Here is a 15,972-nt window from a genome sequence, read left to right on the forward strand (position 1 = left end):
TAGGTCCTAAATCTATGTCTACATTCATACTTCGTAAGCCACCGTACGGTGCTTGTCGGTGGGTACCACTGCGAGTCACTTCCTTTCCTGTTCCACTCGCAAATAGAGCGACGGAAAAACGACTGTCTGGTGCCTCTGAACGAGTCGTAATTTTTGTTATTTTCGCTGTCCTCATGCGAAATGTACTCAGGCGAAAGTAGAATAGTTTTGCAGTCAGCTTCAGGTGCCGATTCTCTAAATTTTCTCAGGGCTGTTCCTGGAAAAGAACGCCGTCTTTCCTCGAAGGATTCACATCTGAGTTCCCGAAGAATCTCCGTAATATGACTGACTGCGCATTGGCGGAAACTATGGGCCGCCGGTCACCGCACGGTAGGAACGCCTGAGATCTGGAAGCGTTTGCACTGAGTGGCCCGACCGCATGTTATGTGTTACCAAACAAAATAATTTTATACACATGAAATCCAAGTTTTAAAATACCTAAACAGGTCTTGGTTTGAATAAATAATTAGTACACCAGAAGCGGAATTCTCTAAATTAATTATGATGTTTTTCAGTTGCGGATATCGCATGTACCAAATCCCCTTAATACTTACGTGTTGTGTGAAACTACCGGTAACATTTGTAACAGCCGCCTTAGGATTGCCTCGTTGTCTTCCTTTAATCTCACTTCGTGGGGATCCCAAACACTTGAGCATTACTCAAGAATGGGTCGCACTACTGTCCATTATGCTCTCATCTTTACAGATGAACCACACATTCCCAAATTTCTCCCAATTATCCGAAGTCGACCTTTCCTATAGTACCACGAAAGTTATCCCTAGATGTCGTAACAGATGTTCTACTATCTTGTCCCTTTTCCTTCTCATTCTTTTCCATATATTTTTTTCCTCGCTGATTCTGCGCAGAGCCTCTTCATTCCTTATCTTACTGGTCCGCTTAATTTTCATCATTCTTCTGTGTCGATTATTGTCTGTTCTGGTTTTCCCGCGGTCCATGATTCACTACCGTAAAGTTCTGTGCTCAAAACGTACATTCTCAGAAATTTGGTCCTCGAATTAAGATCTATGTATGATACTAACAGACTTCTCTTCGTTGGGAATGTCCTTTTTGCCACTACTAGTTCGCTTTTTATGCCTGCCTTACTCCATCAGTCATGGGCTACTTTGCTACCTTGGTAGCAGAATTCCTTAACTTCATCCATTTCACTGTGGGTAGGAAATGTCATCAGCGAATCGTATCATTGATAACCTTTCATCTTGAATTTGAATTACACTCTTGAAGCCTTCCTTTATTTCTGTCATTGCTTCTTCGATGTATAGATTGGACAGTAGGGGAGGGAGATACTACGCCGGCCGCTGTGGACGAGCAGTTCTAGGCGCTTCAGTCCGGAACCGGGCTCCTGCTACGGTCGCAGGTTCGAATCCTGCCTCGGCCATGGATGTGTGCATGTCCTTAGATTACTTAGGTTTAAGTAGTTCTAATTCTAGAGGACTGATGACCTCAGATGTTGAGTACAGCCATTGGAACCATTTGGAGACACAAACTCCTCTCTTAATCCGAGCACTTAGTTCTTTGTCGTCCACTCTTACTATTTCTTGTTTGCTCTTTAAGCTGATTATCCGATAATTCTCGGATTTGTCGACCGTTGCAATCTTCGGAACTGTGTGCATGATTTTTTTCCGAAATTCTGATGATATATCGCCATCCTCTACAGACTTACTACCCACTAACATCAATGCCACGTGGCCTTAGAATTTCTGTTGGAATGTTATCTAACCCTTCTACCTTATTCGTTTTTGTATCTTCCATATCTCTTTCAAATTCTGATTCTAATACTAGGTCACCAATCCCTTTTATATCGACTCCTGTTGCTTGTTCTCTCACGTCATCAGACAAATCTTCCCCCTAATAGAGGCCTTCAATGTACCCTTTTGACCTACCCATTCTCTCCTCTGCATTTAACAGTGGAATTCCCATTGCACTTTTAATGTTACTATCGTTGCATTTAATTTCACTGTCCTTGTCTTCTTACCATTTCACTTCATTGACCCCCACTAGGTCTAGACAGAGCCTTAGCATTTCCCTTTCCAGATTTTCTAGGTTCCCTACCACGTTGAAACTTCAGAAATTCCACGCCCCGACTCGCAGAACGTTACCCTTTCGTTGGTTACTGAATCTTTTTATCTCAGTCACGTCCCGCTTGGCAGTCCTCCCGGGGATTCGAATTCCGGAATCTTTTGTCAATGGAGATGTCATCATGATACTTTTTCAATTACAAACCATATGTGCCGCGGGTACACATTATGTGACATTAATGCATTGGCTTCCTTATGCCTCTGATCATAATGACTCTTCCATCTTTAGGGGCAGTTTACCATCCCAAAGGCATGATAGTGCCCTGAACGTCTGTCCGCTCCTCCGCTTTCTTTTACAAGGCCGCAATTGCTGATGATTTTTATTCAAAATTGAAGCAGTGGCAGAGTTTAAACTTGTCACTGAGGTCGTTTTAACCAGTAATGAAAGACTCTATCCCTAGACCACGGACGTAACACTATCGCATGCACAACGTGTAGGACAGGACAATGGCGGCGCTGTCATTCGTGCTCAGGTGATTCATGCGACTGTGGCCGTACGTGAGGAATTAGCAGTGTCTGTACGCGGGATGGTAGTCGGAGCTAGACGCACGGCAGATTCCATTTTGGAGATCGTTAGGGAATGCTGTATTCCGAGGTCTCGAGTGTCAAGAATGTGCTGAGAGTACCATATTTCAGGCATTGCCTCTCACCACGGACATCGTAATGGCCGACGGCCTTCACTTAACGGCCGAGAGCGTTGGCCTTTACATAGAGTTGTCAGTGCTAACAGACAAGCAATACTGCATGAAATAACCGCAGAAATCAAAGTGAGACGTCGACAAATGTATCCGTTAGGACAGTGCGGCGAAATTTGGAGTCAATGGGCTATGGCAGCAGACGGTTGGACCCTACACGACGGGAAAACCGTGGCCTGTTGAGACCTCATTTCATTTGGTAAGAGCTGATAGTATGATTCGAGCGTTGCGCAGACCCCACGAAGCCATGCACCCAAGTTGTCAACAGCATACTGTGCGAGATGGTGGTGGCACCATACAGGTGTGGTCTATCTAAACAGATAATTGACTGGAAATGGCTATGTTCGGCATGGACTTTGTTCGCAAACAACGATGTCATGTCATCTGGCCACAATAGTTCGCGTCGGGTATGAAGAACATTTTAGGCTGTTAGATTGAAAGATTTGGCCACCGAGATCGCCCGAAGCGATTCCCATCGAACATTTATGGGACGTAATCGACACTTTCGTATTTATGGACTGCAGGTAACATGACTTAGCATCTCCGGACGGCACTTTCAACGATTTATTGAGTCCATGACATAAGGAAGTCCGACACTACATTAATAGATATCCCAAGAATTTTGACACCTCAATGTAGTAGCTCCATATTCCATTTCATTGACATCGATTTAGTGTGGGATTTTGGGAAAATACATTATGTTTGAACATTGTGAATTACCTAGAAGAAAACGATCTGTTGACTAATAGCGCAGATTCCTAAATTTCGTTTTTATAATGCGTGCTACGATAGGGGATCTCAAATTCTTTCGATATTTCTAGATTTCCAGAGAGCTTCAGCCACCGTTCCTCACAAATCGTTTCTAATGAAACTGTGGGCCTCTGATAGGCGACAGGATTCCCGAGTTCCTGCCAGAGAGGTCACAGTTGTACTAATTTGTAGAATATTATCGAATAAAACAGAAATAATATCTGGCGTTCCCCAAAGAAATGTTATTCACCGTCTGCCGTACGTAATCCGTATCAATAATTTAGGAGACAATATGAGGAGCCCTCTTCTCAGATGCCATAGTTTTTTTGTTATTACGGCGCCTGCGTAATGTGGCAGTGACGACAAATGTTAAATAAGTCTCATTTAAATTTAATATTTTTGACCCAGTATAGTTTGAAAAATGTATCTGATACGCCTTTTGGGGCAATTATAACTGTAGTCGGTTAAAAATTACGGTTCCCTAAGAACTGCCGAGCGATATTTAGTATTGGATACTGTGATAAATCAGTCGAACTTTAATTACGTCTTTGGCGAGATACGCCTAGTGCAATAACTAACAATTCCCAGTAAGGTGATCAGATTTTAACTTCAGCTCCAAAAAACGTCTAATCGATGTCTGAATTTCTATTATTTTTAATGTACAGCTAGTTGCCTGAGCACTATCTTTGCCTTAGATGTCGGGATGTAACCAACAGCACAAAAAGGAATACTTTTAGAATTCCAACGGAATAATTTCTTTTGCATCCAACTTGCGGCCTTAATGGTGCTGCTAGACCTTTGTATCTCTTAAATATTTGCGCACTGTAGCAGAAATATATCGATATTAAAATTTTGTTGATGGAACGAATCATAACTTTTTCTATCTAAAATATGTAATATGGAATAATGGACCATGAAGTATTTTATTTATCAAAATTACTACATATTTTAGCGTGGTATTCCGGCACGGGGGAAAGGCCGATTAACTCGCTAATTCTCAGGCATTTTCGGCCTAGACTTGCAACTAAAAAATCCTATGACACCACCAGAAGAGCTTCTGTGAAATTTGGAAGGTAGGCGAGAAGGTCCAGGCAGAATTGAAGCTGTGAGAGCGGGTGGTAAGTCGTGCTTGGGCAGCCAGTTGGAGCCCGCACGGTAGCTCAGCATGTTAGGTCAGAGAGGCGCTAGCCCTGTGTAATAAAAAAAAAATAGTGCGTAAAGAAATCAACGGGCAATTTGAACGGATGTCCTGTGACGTCCCCCCCAGACCAAACGCAACGAACGATTCCGAACAAAATGAAAAAAAAAAAAAGTTGGTAGAGTTCGAGTCTCGATACGGACCACAGTTTTAATCTGTGAGGCAGTTTCACCACCATTTTTACTCCTACCAAGAAAAAGAGATTTGTTTTCTTTTCAGAGATTTTCCTTTATCCTATGTTAAACTCCCCCAATACGACTCCGCAAAGCATTTTGCAAACTATACCCAGACACCCAAGTCAACATCTGAGTACCAAAGCACACTCCTTCTCTTACCTTACCGCATAGTAGTATGAAAGTCCGGAATGTTATACATCAACTTGTTACATGTGCTGGCTCAAGCTTAACTCTTCCCACAAAATTTAGATAGATGCTTTGACTCTTTAGTTACGATAATAATGGCTTTCGGATCTATCAGCTGGGTCGTCTAGCGCCTAGTGTAACCTGTGGAAGACGAACCAAAGACTGCATTTCATTAGTGGATGCAACTGATCCACTGAAGAAAAAGGCTGCCTACGTTACGTTTATCTGTCATCTTCTGAAGTACTGCTGCACCGCATGAAATCGTTACCAAGTAGGACTGACGAAGGATAACGAAAAAGTTCCAATAGGGGCAGCTCGTTTATTATTAGCGCGAAATAGGGGAGAGAGTTTCGTGGGTATGATATACGAGCTGATATGCAAGTTATTTAAAAAAAATCTTTTCTCTTTGTGGCGAGATCTTTTCACGAAATTTGAATCTCTGTCACTCTCCTCCAAATTTTAAAGTATTGCGTTAACGGCACCTAAATAGGGAGAAACGATCATCATAATAAAGTAAGCGAACTCATAACACCCACGGAAACACTTTAGTGGGCATTTTTCGTAAGTCCTGTTCGAGAGTGGAACGGTAGAGAAATAGTCTGAAAAAATGGTTCGATGAACCCTCTGTGAAGCACTGAAGGGTGAATTGTGCAGTCATGTAGACGTAGATGTAAATCTACCACGCATGCAGAACTTATGCTTATGGGAGTATCAGGTGGCTGTGCAACAATTACAGCAAAAAAGAATTCAGTGCTGCTGATGGTTGTGGAAAAAAAGAAGGATATGCAATTGAAACAAAAAAGAATCAAGTGCAGACGCTTGTGCAGTAACAGCATGCAAAATTGAAACAGCAAAGAATGAAATGCCGACGGTTGTGGAACACCAGCAGGTACAATGAAGCAGCAAAGAATCCAATTCAGCTGGTTTTGCAAGAACAGCGTGTACTATTGCAGCAACAAGCAGTGAAGTAGAAGCTACCTGTAGTTTATTGCTGTAATGTAGTTTACAAAAGGCGAGCCGTCCCCAGCAGATTCTCAACTCTATAACTCCTATGCATATACTAATCTTGCTATTATTGATTGTCTATGACTGCAGGTCCTTTATAAATAAGGAACAAAAACTTCGAGTAATGTTTTTTCATTATTGTTCCATACAAAAACAATAATATGTGAACGATGCAGCGAAACATCGCGCTGCCTCAGTGTTCCTACACGTACTCAAGTCAAAAACAATACAGCGTCTGAAAAATTGAATACCTGTAGTTGTCAAAGCGTCTGCTTGCTACACCCGGCAATAACGTGCCAAGACTCTCACCACAACCGCTACTACTTATGCCTGATGTCATTTCTGTGGCATCAGACGACCCCTACCTCAGAATTACGGGGTGTAGGTCAAATTAACTTTTAATACATTATAATGGGTGTGTGTAGATTGGCTTAGTGTGGACAGGGGTGCTCTGCTGAACAACGATCTGGTGTGCAACTGAAGAAGGCCGGGTTACGAATTACAATAGCTTCTTTATTGCCGCTTGTTTACAATCAAAAGTTTGGAGCTGCACGTAACGATGGCGGGCGATGTGTACACCTTGGCGTTTCCCCGTGCGTCAGCCCTGACTGCTAATAGTGCGAACTGCTGTCACTGCTGGTCGCCGGCTTCTAAGATTTCCTGTCCAAAATAGCGTGTATTTATAATTAAAGTGCAGCTAGTCAAGGACATCCAATGCGGGTTAAAATTATTGTATGACAGCGAAACTTGTTAGATATGCAATTGCGTTAGCGCGGAACCGATATACGCTGGAAAAAAAAAATTCTTGCAGTTTTGCTCACGAAGTGCAAATTTGTTGCTGTACACTGTCTGTATGACGGTATTACAGCCACAGTGTCCTTTGACATGCCATGACATGAGCGAACAGTATGGCTATCGAGAAGAGAGACCGTGCTCTGTCAGTGAAACTGGTTTAAGCGAATGGCAGCAATTCCATTGCTGCAATGAAAGCGTTTTACCTACTGAAACGTCTGAGGAGATCGTCGATGCCATCAAATAGTTTAAAGAAAGTAATGAAATTCGAAAACACGGTGAGCTTGGTGTGGCACCTGGAACAGGAAGGCTTCCTATCCCGGTGGAAGTTACTGACGAGTTTGCTACTGCTGTAACTGACCTCGTAGCACGTGCCCCAGGCACTGCTAGTGCTCGTGCGGTCTCATGAGAGTTGTCCACATACGGAGATTTTTGCGCGCCGTTTTACACTGATAGCTGTACAGGATCGAGACGGTGCAGCAGCTGAAAGAAAATTAAAAAATTATAATTTGTGGTAAGACCTTATGGTATGAAACTGCTGAGGCCATCGGTCACTAAGCCTACACATTACTTAATCTAACTTAAACTTACGCTAAGAACAACACACACACCTACGTACCCATAACCGAGGGAGGACGGTAGCTGCGCGAACCGTGGCAAGTTGCGTAAGGCCGTACGGCTACCCCGCGCGGCACAACTGATAGCTCATGATCTGAAGAAACGTTGCTAATTTCTTCGGTTTCTGGCATGGATCGAAGTTGATGCTATGTGGCCGGGCGATATTCTACGGAGTGGCGAGGCACGTTTTACACTGCAAGGTGCCGTGAATACACAGAACGGCCAAATTCGCTGTACTGTTGAACTGCATGCTGTGCAGGAAGAACCACTGGACTTGCCGTTGTGACTGTGTGGCGTGGATTCACAAGCACTTTTATTTTACGTTCTTCTTCGAAGAGATACAATGAGATGGACTGTCCGGTATACGACGACATCTGCACGTTATCGAGACCTTCTTGTACAACTTGTAACTCTTGCTTTGGAAGAGTGCAGCTGTGTGGAAACCACTGTTTTCATGCAAGATGGGGCAACACCTCATGTCGTTGCCCAGGTGAAGATCCGCTTAATCCAGCCTTCCGCATACGTCTTATCTCCAGAGTTTTTCCAGAGGCATGCCCTTCGAGATCACCTGATCTGTAGCATATGACTTTTGCCTCTGGCGATATCTAAAAGAAGTTCAGACAGCAATTTTCTCCTTCGAATGGGAAGATGTTTTGTTGACTGCCATCTACATAAGGAGAAACGATCAACGTAATACATTAAGAGAGCTAAAACAAAAAGACTCAGAAGTTCATTTTTCCCATGCACTATTCGAGAGTGAAACGGTCGAGAAACGGTCTCAAAGTTGTTCTGTAAATCCTCAGACAAGCACTTAGACGTGAACTGCAGTGTAGTGACGTAATTGTGGAATATGTGAATAACAATGAGTAGAAGAAAGTATAGTGCCGCTTGACATGTAATAAGACTTCTGTGGTATTAGAGGAAGCTTTAAAGGCAAAGCAATAGGTGAAGAAAGAGCCTGCAATATATTCAACAAATTATCGAAGCCGTTGGGTGAGTGAGAGACTTTGAAATGACGAAGATTGGCACAGGTGATGAAGTCACGGGGGAACTGTACCAAAGAACTGCAAACACTGGTAAAAAAGAAAGAAAAAGATTTTGCTTGATAACTACTATAATTTGTTTCATCAGTACATCTATCATTGAACATACATCGAAAAAAGTTTCGCATCACCCCAGTTCCCAGAACTACTGAAGATAGACGTTCACTGTGGATATTATATCACAGACACAGTCCATTTGACTGTTCAGAGATGTCACTAAACCGCCTAAAGAGGTAAACAACCATGCATGAGTATCGCCTATTAGACGGAGGGGGTCAGATAGCCGGTCAGTTCCAATCATTCCACTAGGAAGGAGGTAACGGCTCGTGTTGTCTGTAGTTCAACTATGCCTAGACGGTCAGTACCGCGGTTCGATAGCGCCCGCACTGTTACTTTGTGTCAGGAAGGGCTCTTAACAAGGGAAGTGTCCAAGCGTCTCGGAGTGAACCGAAACGATATTGTTCGGACATGGAGAAGATACAGAGAGACAGGAACTGTCGATGAAATGCCTCACTCAGGCGGCACAAGGGCTACTACTGCAGTGGATGACCGCTACTTACGGATTATGGCTCGGAGCAACCCTGACAGCAACGCCACCATGTTGAATAATGCTCCTCGTGCAACCACAGCTCGTCGTGTTACGACTCAAACTGTGCGCAAATGGTTGCATGACGCACAACTTCACTTCCGATGTCCATGGCGAGGTCCATCTTTGCAACTACGACAACGTACAGCGCGGTACAGATGGGCCCAAAAACATTCCGAACGGACCGCTCAGGATTGGCCTCACGTTCTCTTCACTGATGAGTGTCGCTTATGCCTTCAACCAAAAGTGTTTCGAGAACAAACCGGTCAGGCTGAACTCCTTAGACACACTGTCCAACGAGTGCAGCAAGGTGGAGGTTCCCTGGTGTTTTGGGGTGGCATTATGTGGTGCCGACGTAAGCAATTGGTGGTCATGGAAGGCACTGTAACGGCTGTACGATACGTGAATGCTATCCTCCGACTGATAGTTATGGAGCTCTCCGAACAGAAGTGATGCAAAACTTTTTTTGATGTGTGTTCTTTAAAGACCAAAAAGGTATGTACTCCCTACAGCATTCGTCAGTTCAAAGGCACAGAAACAGTAATTTAATTTTTAGCACAGATGCTACTGTTACAATTTCTAATCTAATGATTCAGGGGGAGATTATAAATAGGGATGGCTCAAATGGTTCAAATAGCTCAGAATACTATGGGACTTAACATCTGAGGCCATCAGTCCCCTCTAACTTAGAACTACTTAAACCTAACTAACCTAAGGACATCAGACACATCCATGCTCGAGGCAGGATTCGAACATGCGATCGTAGCAGTCGCGCGGTTCCGGACTGAAGCGCCTAGAACCGCACGGCCACCGCGGCCGGGTAGATGGGAATGCACGCTGTAATTCGCGACATAAACAACACTGAGTTATATCAGCGATGTTCATAGCCATCTTGTTCCGGTTCTTTGTGCAACATGAACGTGCCCTCTTTCTGGTATTTTCAGTTCTGCATTCAGCAGTAACGCCTACATGTTGTGCGCTGCGATAAGCTGATAGTACGTAACTGCAGTCATGTCTCCAACCATCGATAACAGAGCGGCACGTGTCATGTAACACTGAACCAGTCTGCCTCTAGTTTTATCTTTTTCCCCACCCACTAACTCGAAAGAATTCCAATTCCCGTATAGAGGCGTGCATAATTTTACTTCCCTGTTGGAAACTGAAAGGTAGAAAGAACTAAAGAAGTAGGAAAAATTTCATCATCGTTACTTATCGGACGGATAAGGAAGGATGAAGGTTTCAGTCACACTGCACAGAGAAATAAAATCTGCACCGAAAATTGAATTGTGAAACGGCGGATAATTTTATTCCAGTTGCGTGCCGCTGCCAGTGAGTAACGAAGCTATTCATATTAGTCATAGGAAAAAGGCAGAAAGAATTCAAATTAAAGAAGATCGACGACCTCATATGAAACTTGTAACTAAATTAGCCCATTTTTGAACATAATTTACTGCAGATCACGTAGACTGATTTTAGTATCGGACAGAAGAGACTGGGCTCCGAAAGTATGGCTGATAAATCCATAGAACTGCCATCCACATAGCACTCAGTTGTTCCCTATGGGGAACGAAACGACGGTGTTCATTGAAGTCATAAAAAAAAACCTGTAACCAAACTGTTACATGAGTAGATCTGTCCTGGTTTGTACGTGGATAGATGGTCGCCCCGGGGTCAAATAGTAGTTTTTTTTCTTTAGTTGGGTAACACAGCCGTGAATCTGTTAATGATTAAAGTCATCACTCTTCTGCGTATTTATCTACGACATTTCATTCAATGAGTGTACACGAATGACCAGTGTCTGCCAATGTACCATTTTTAAGTGCGGTAGGTATATACAGTAGAACCAAAGAGAATAAAATGATTTTATGAGTTGTTCGACCGACTGTGATGTAATTTTTATCAGGTATACTGAACGGGAAGATGAAATCCATGAAGAGGAGAAGAAGCTGCAATTATACGGTTATTAAAATAAACTGTTTAGTCTGTCACACTGATTAAATATCTACAGGCATGCTAGAAAGTGATATGAAATGGGCTGAAGGAATGAAATACGACCATAACTAAGATGAATTACTTTCACCCACCCAGAATTGTTGATGTACATGGAACTAAGTTTCCTTTCATTGTTTGGAAGCAACAGATCTCACTCACTAAAATGAGGCCTAGAGACAAAGTTAAGTTTTTTGGCGAGTGTTGCTTGAGTATCTTCTACAGTCATGGCTGCTACCCACACGTGAACTATATAATAGTTACTACTGTCAGTCACCTTGCGTTTAAGCGAAAGTGTGCCCATATGAGCACTGGAGATATATATGGCTGAAACTGTAAATTGTACACTCCTGGAAATTGAAATAAGAACACCGTGAATTCATTGTCCCAGGAAGGGGAAACTTTATTGACACATTCCTGGGGTCAGATACATCACATGATCACACTGACAGAACCACAGGCACATAGACACAGGCAACAGAGCATGCACAATGTCGGCACTAGTACAGTGTATATCCACCTTTCGCAGCAATGCAGGCTGCTATTCTCCCATGGAGACGATCGTAGAGATGCTGGATGTAGTCCTGTGGAACGGCTTGCCATGCCATTTCCACCTGGCGCCTCAGTTGGACCAGCGTTCGTGCTGGACGTGCAGACCGCGTGAGACGACGCTTCATCCAGTCCCAAACATGCTCAATGGGGGACAGATCCGGAGATCTTGCTGGCCATGGTAGTTGACTTACACCTTCTAGAGCACGTTGGGTGGCACGGGATACATGCGGACGTGCATTGTCCTGTTGGAACAGCAAGTTCCCTTGCCGGTCTAGGAATGGTAGAACAATGGGTTCGATGACGGTTTGGATGTACCGTGCACTATTCAGTGTCCCCTCGACGATCACCAGTGGTGTACGGCCAGTGTAGGAGATCGCTCCCCACACCATGATGCCGGGTGTTGGCCCTGTGGGCCTCGGTCGTATGCAGTCCTGATTGTGGCGCTCACCTGCACGGCGCCAAACACGCAAACGACCATCATTGGCACCAAGGCAGAAGCGACTCTCGTCGCTGAAGACGACACGTCTCCATTCGTCCCTCCATTCACGCCTGTCGTGACACCACTGGAGGCGGGCTGCACGATGTTAGGGCGTGAGCGGAAGACGGCCTAACGGTGTGCGGGACCATAGCCCCGCTTCATGGAGACGGTTGCGAATGGTCCTCGCCGATACCCCAGGAGCAACAGTGTCCCTAATTTGCTGGGAAATGGCGGTGCGATCCCCTACGGCACTGCGTAGGATCCTACGGTCTTGGCGTGCATCCGTGCGTCGCTGCGGTCCGGTCCCAGGTCGACGGGCACGTGCACCTTCCGCCGACCACTGGCGACAACATCGATGTACTGTGGAGACCTCACGCCCCACGTGTTGAGCAATTCGGCGGTACGTCCACCCGGCCTCCCGCATGCCCACTATACGCCCTCGCTCAAAGTCCGTCAACTGCACATACGGTTCACGTCCATGCTGTCGCGGCATGCTACCAGTGTTAAAGACTGTGATGGAGCTGCGTATGCCACGGCAAACTGGCTGACACTGACGGCGGCGGTGCACAAATGCTGCGCAGCTAGCGCCATTCGACAGCCAACACCGCGGTTCCTGGTGTGTCTGCTGTGCCGTGCGTGTGATCATTGCTTGTACAGCCCTCTCGCAGTGTCCGGAGCAAGTATGGTGGGTCTGACACACCGGTGTCAATGTGTTCTTTTTTCCATTTCCAGGAGTGTGTAACCATGACGATCTACTTTGGGCTTTATAGCACTTATCAAATGTACTTTTGTATGTCTTTATTTTTATCATGGTATACAAAAATTTTCAGTGTGTACAACAAGAGCAGTTCAGCTCTTATGACGATGTGTAATGCATGGGGGCTGATAAACAAAGATATAAGTAATAATTTTTGTTACTATGTATGATAGAGTGGAAGTTTTTAAATATCAAAAATATTTTGCTATTGTTCACTTTTTTATACACTTTTCTGTATTTTAGATGCGAAGATGACTGGTCAGTGCCCTGAAACTAGTATTCAATAAATGAATTTTACCAATTTTGACCTAGGATTTTCATCCATACATTTTAAAATAACGGTTCTTCCGTCTCCCGTTTTGACAACGACAGGTAGTAACCTACATGTCTCACTTATCTTGGTTCCATATCATATCAGCACACTGGAGTGCTGTCTGTACAATTCCTGGAATAAGATTCAAATACGACAGCTTCCTTTCTCATTTGCGTGCCTACAACTAAGAAATTCAGATGCATATGATCGCAATTTTCAGACTTTGGAGATACTGCCTTGTTCCATGTTCCAGCGACATGTAGAATAATTCCTTCAAGAACAGAGAAAGCTTATGGTAGTATTAACTGTAAGTATTGCTGGTCTTTTACTTAAGTTAGTTAATTAGTTTCATTTGATCTGGATCATTTGCATGATAAATCATGAAGATGTAGTTTGAGTCATTTTACATTCACATTAAAAATGAAATTGTAAACAGGCTAAATGCTGAACATGGATAAGTGTGTTTTTGTGGTAAGGCAGTTGTTAGATGTATAAGAAACTGTAGCAGTATTAAAATCTGACCACAGACCCATAGAGAAGGTGTAATCACTATTTTAGTTTTTAATTATAAACTTATTGTGACTCAAAGAGCACTGATTGTACAGACATGTCAATAAATTTTTGTGAAGCAAAATGTGAATATTACTTCCTTTTTTAGAAATTAACCAAAAGCATTTCTTTGCTAATGGTGACACAGTATTATTTAGTTATTTTTAAGTAATGTGTTCACTTAAACGTTTTCAAAAAATTAGTTTCTGTAATTGTTGATAGCTCAATTAGGTAATTTTTGAGGGGTAATTTTGCATTAGTGATGGCTAAAATGTTTACTCCTATTGAAGGCCAAGTAAAGATAGCATGGTTGTCTGTGGTGCCACTAGACACAATGTGAGGTATCCACTTAAAATAATTGATGTAACACTTAATAGTGAGCACGGATACAATAATAATTAGATTTTAACATAAAACGTTCCGAATGGTGACACATCTTACTCCTCAACATTTTCTAGCATTTGGTGACCATAAGAAAATTGTTTGCGTAATTGCTCGCTTTTCAAATTAGATACTGAAAAACAGAGAAAGCTTAGGGTAGCATTCACTACAAGTATTGTAGCATTCACTACGAGTATTGCTGGTTTTTTACCAAACTTGGGTAACTTAGTTTCATTTGTCCTGGTTCATTTGTATGAAAAATCGTAGAGATGTGGTATGGATCATTTTACTTTCACATTAGAAATTAATTTGTAAATATGGCTAAGTGCTGAACATGGATCAGTGGCTTTTGTGGTAAGGCAGTTGTTAGATGTATAAGTAAATGTAGCAGTTTTAATATGTGACCACAGACCCATAGAGAAGGTGTAATCAGTATTTTAGTTTTTAATTATAAAACTCTCTCAGAGAGCGCTGATTGTGCAAACATGTCAATAAATTTTTGTGGAGTAAAATGTAATTATTACTTTCTTTCTCAGAAATTAACGAAAAGCATTTCTTTGCTAATGGCCACATGATGTTATTTAGTTATTTTTAAGTAATGTGTGCATTTAAATGTTTTAAAAAAAATTAGTTTCTGTAATTGTTGATAGCCCAGTAGCGTAATTGTTGAGGGGTAATTGTGCATTAGTGATGGTTAAAAAGTTTACTCCTATAAGGCCAAGTAAAGATAGCATGGTTGTCTGTGGTGCCACTAGACACTATGTGTGGTATCCACTTAAAATAATGTATGTAACACTTAATAGTGAAGACGGAGAAATAATAAATAAATTTGAACGTAAAACATTCTGAATGGCGACACATCTTACCCTTCGACATTTTGTAGCACTTGGCGACAATAGGATAATTGTTTGTGTAGGTGCTCGCTTTTCAAATTAGATGTAATGACATCCATTGCACATGTGCAACTTAAAATTCTGTACATATGGGACATCTGTAGGGTTAACACCTTATTTTTGCTGTTCAGTGAAAGTGATGTTAGCTCTATATTTTCATTCAAAGTGACATACTGCATACCTGTGCACTGGATATTACTCAAACAGCAGTTTGCAATAGTCGGTATGTTACGTCACTCAGGTTTTGAGTGCTGGCATTGTGCTCTTTGGTTGCCAGTAGCCTAGTTGTTGCCAACAGCATTTAGTGAGAAATATGCAAGTGACTTTGTAACCTCCCCCTCACTTATAGACCTTAATGACAGTGAAAAATTAAACCACGTGTACCTAATGGAAATTTGGGAAAAGCAATCGCCACCGAAGTTAATCTGTTGGTAAAGAGGGAGGAAAGGGTTACATCTAAATGAAAGGAAAAATGCAAATGAAATTGGTGGAAATTAATTTTGAAAAGGGGTAAAGTTAATACAGGAAGTAAATGTGCAGTCGTTACATTAACAATTAATTGCCGTTAATTAGATATTTGAGATTTGGGGAAAATTACGGTCGCCAGTCCCATGGACAACTTCCATAATACCTGAAATGAAAGATTAATGCACATATATTTAGCACTAAAAGTGTGGCAACTGAAGGATGACATGTGTTGTGTGAAAACTGAATGTTTGTCAGAAGTAATAAATTTCGTTACACTCTGACTTACTTTAGCAAAAGAATTAAAAAAACTGGAAAATTGAAAGTTAATTTAGTGGCTGAAATCAATAGTGAACTTTGTTTCTGAAGCACTACGAAAATCAATGAAATAAGTTTAGTCTTGGGCTACTT

Source organism: Schistocerca piceifrons, chromosome 1 (assembly GCF_021461385.2).
Source record: "Schistocerca piceifrons isolate TAMUIC-IGC-003096 chromosome 1, iqSchPice1.1, whole genome shotgun sequence".
NCBI classification, from domain to species: domain Eukaryota; kingdom Metazoa; phylum Arthropoda; class Insecta; order Orthoptera; family Acrididae; genus Schistocerca; species Schistocerca piceifrons.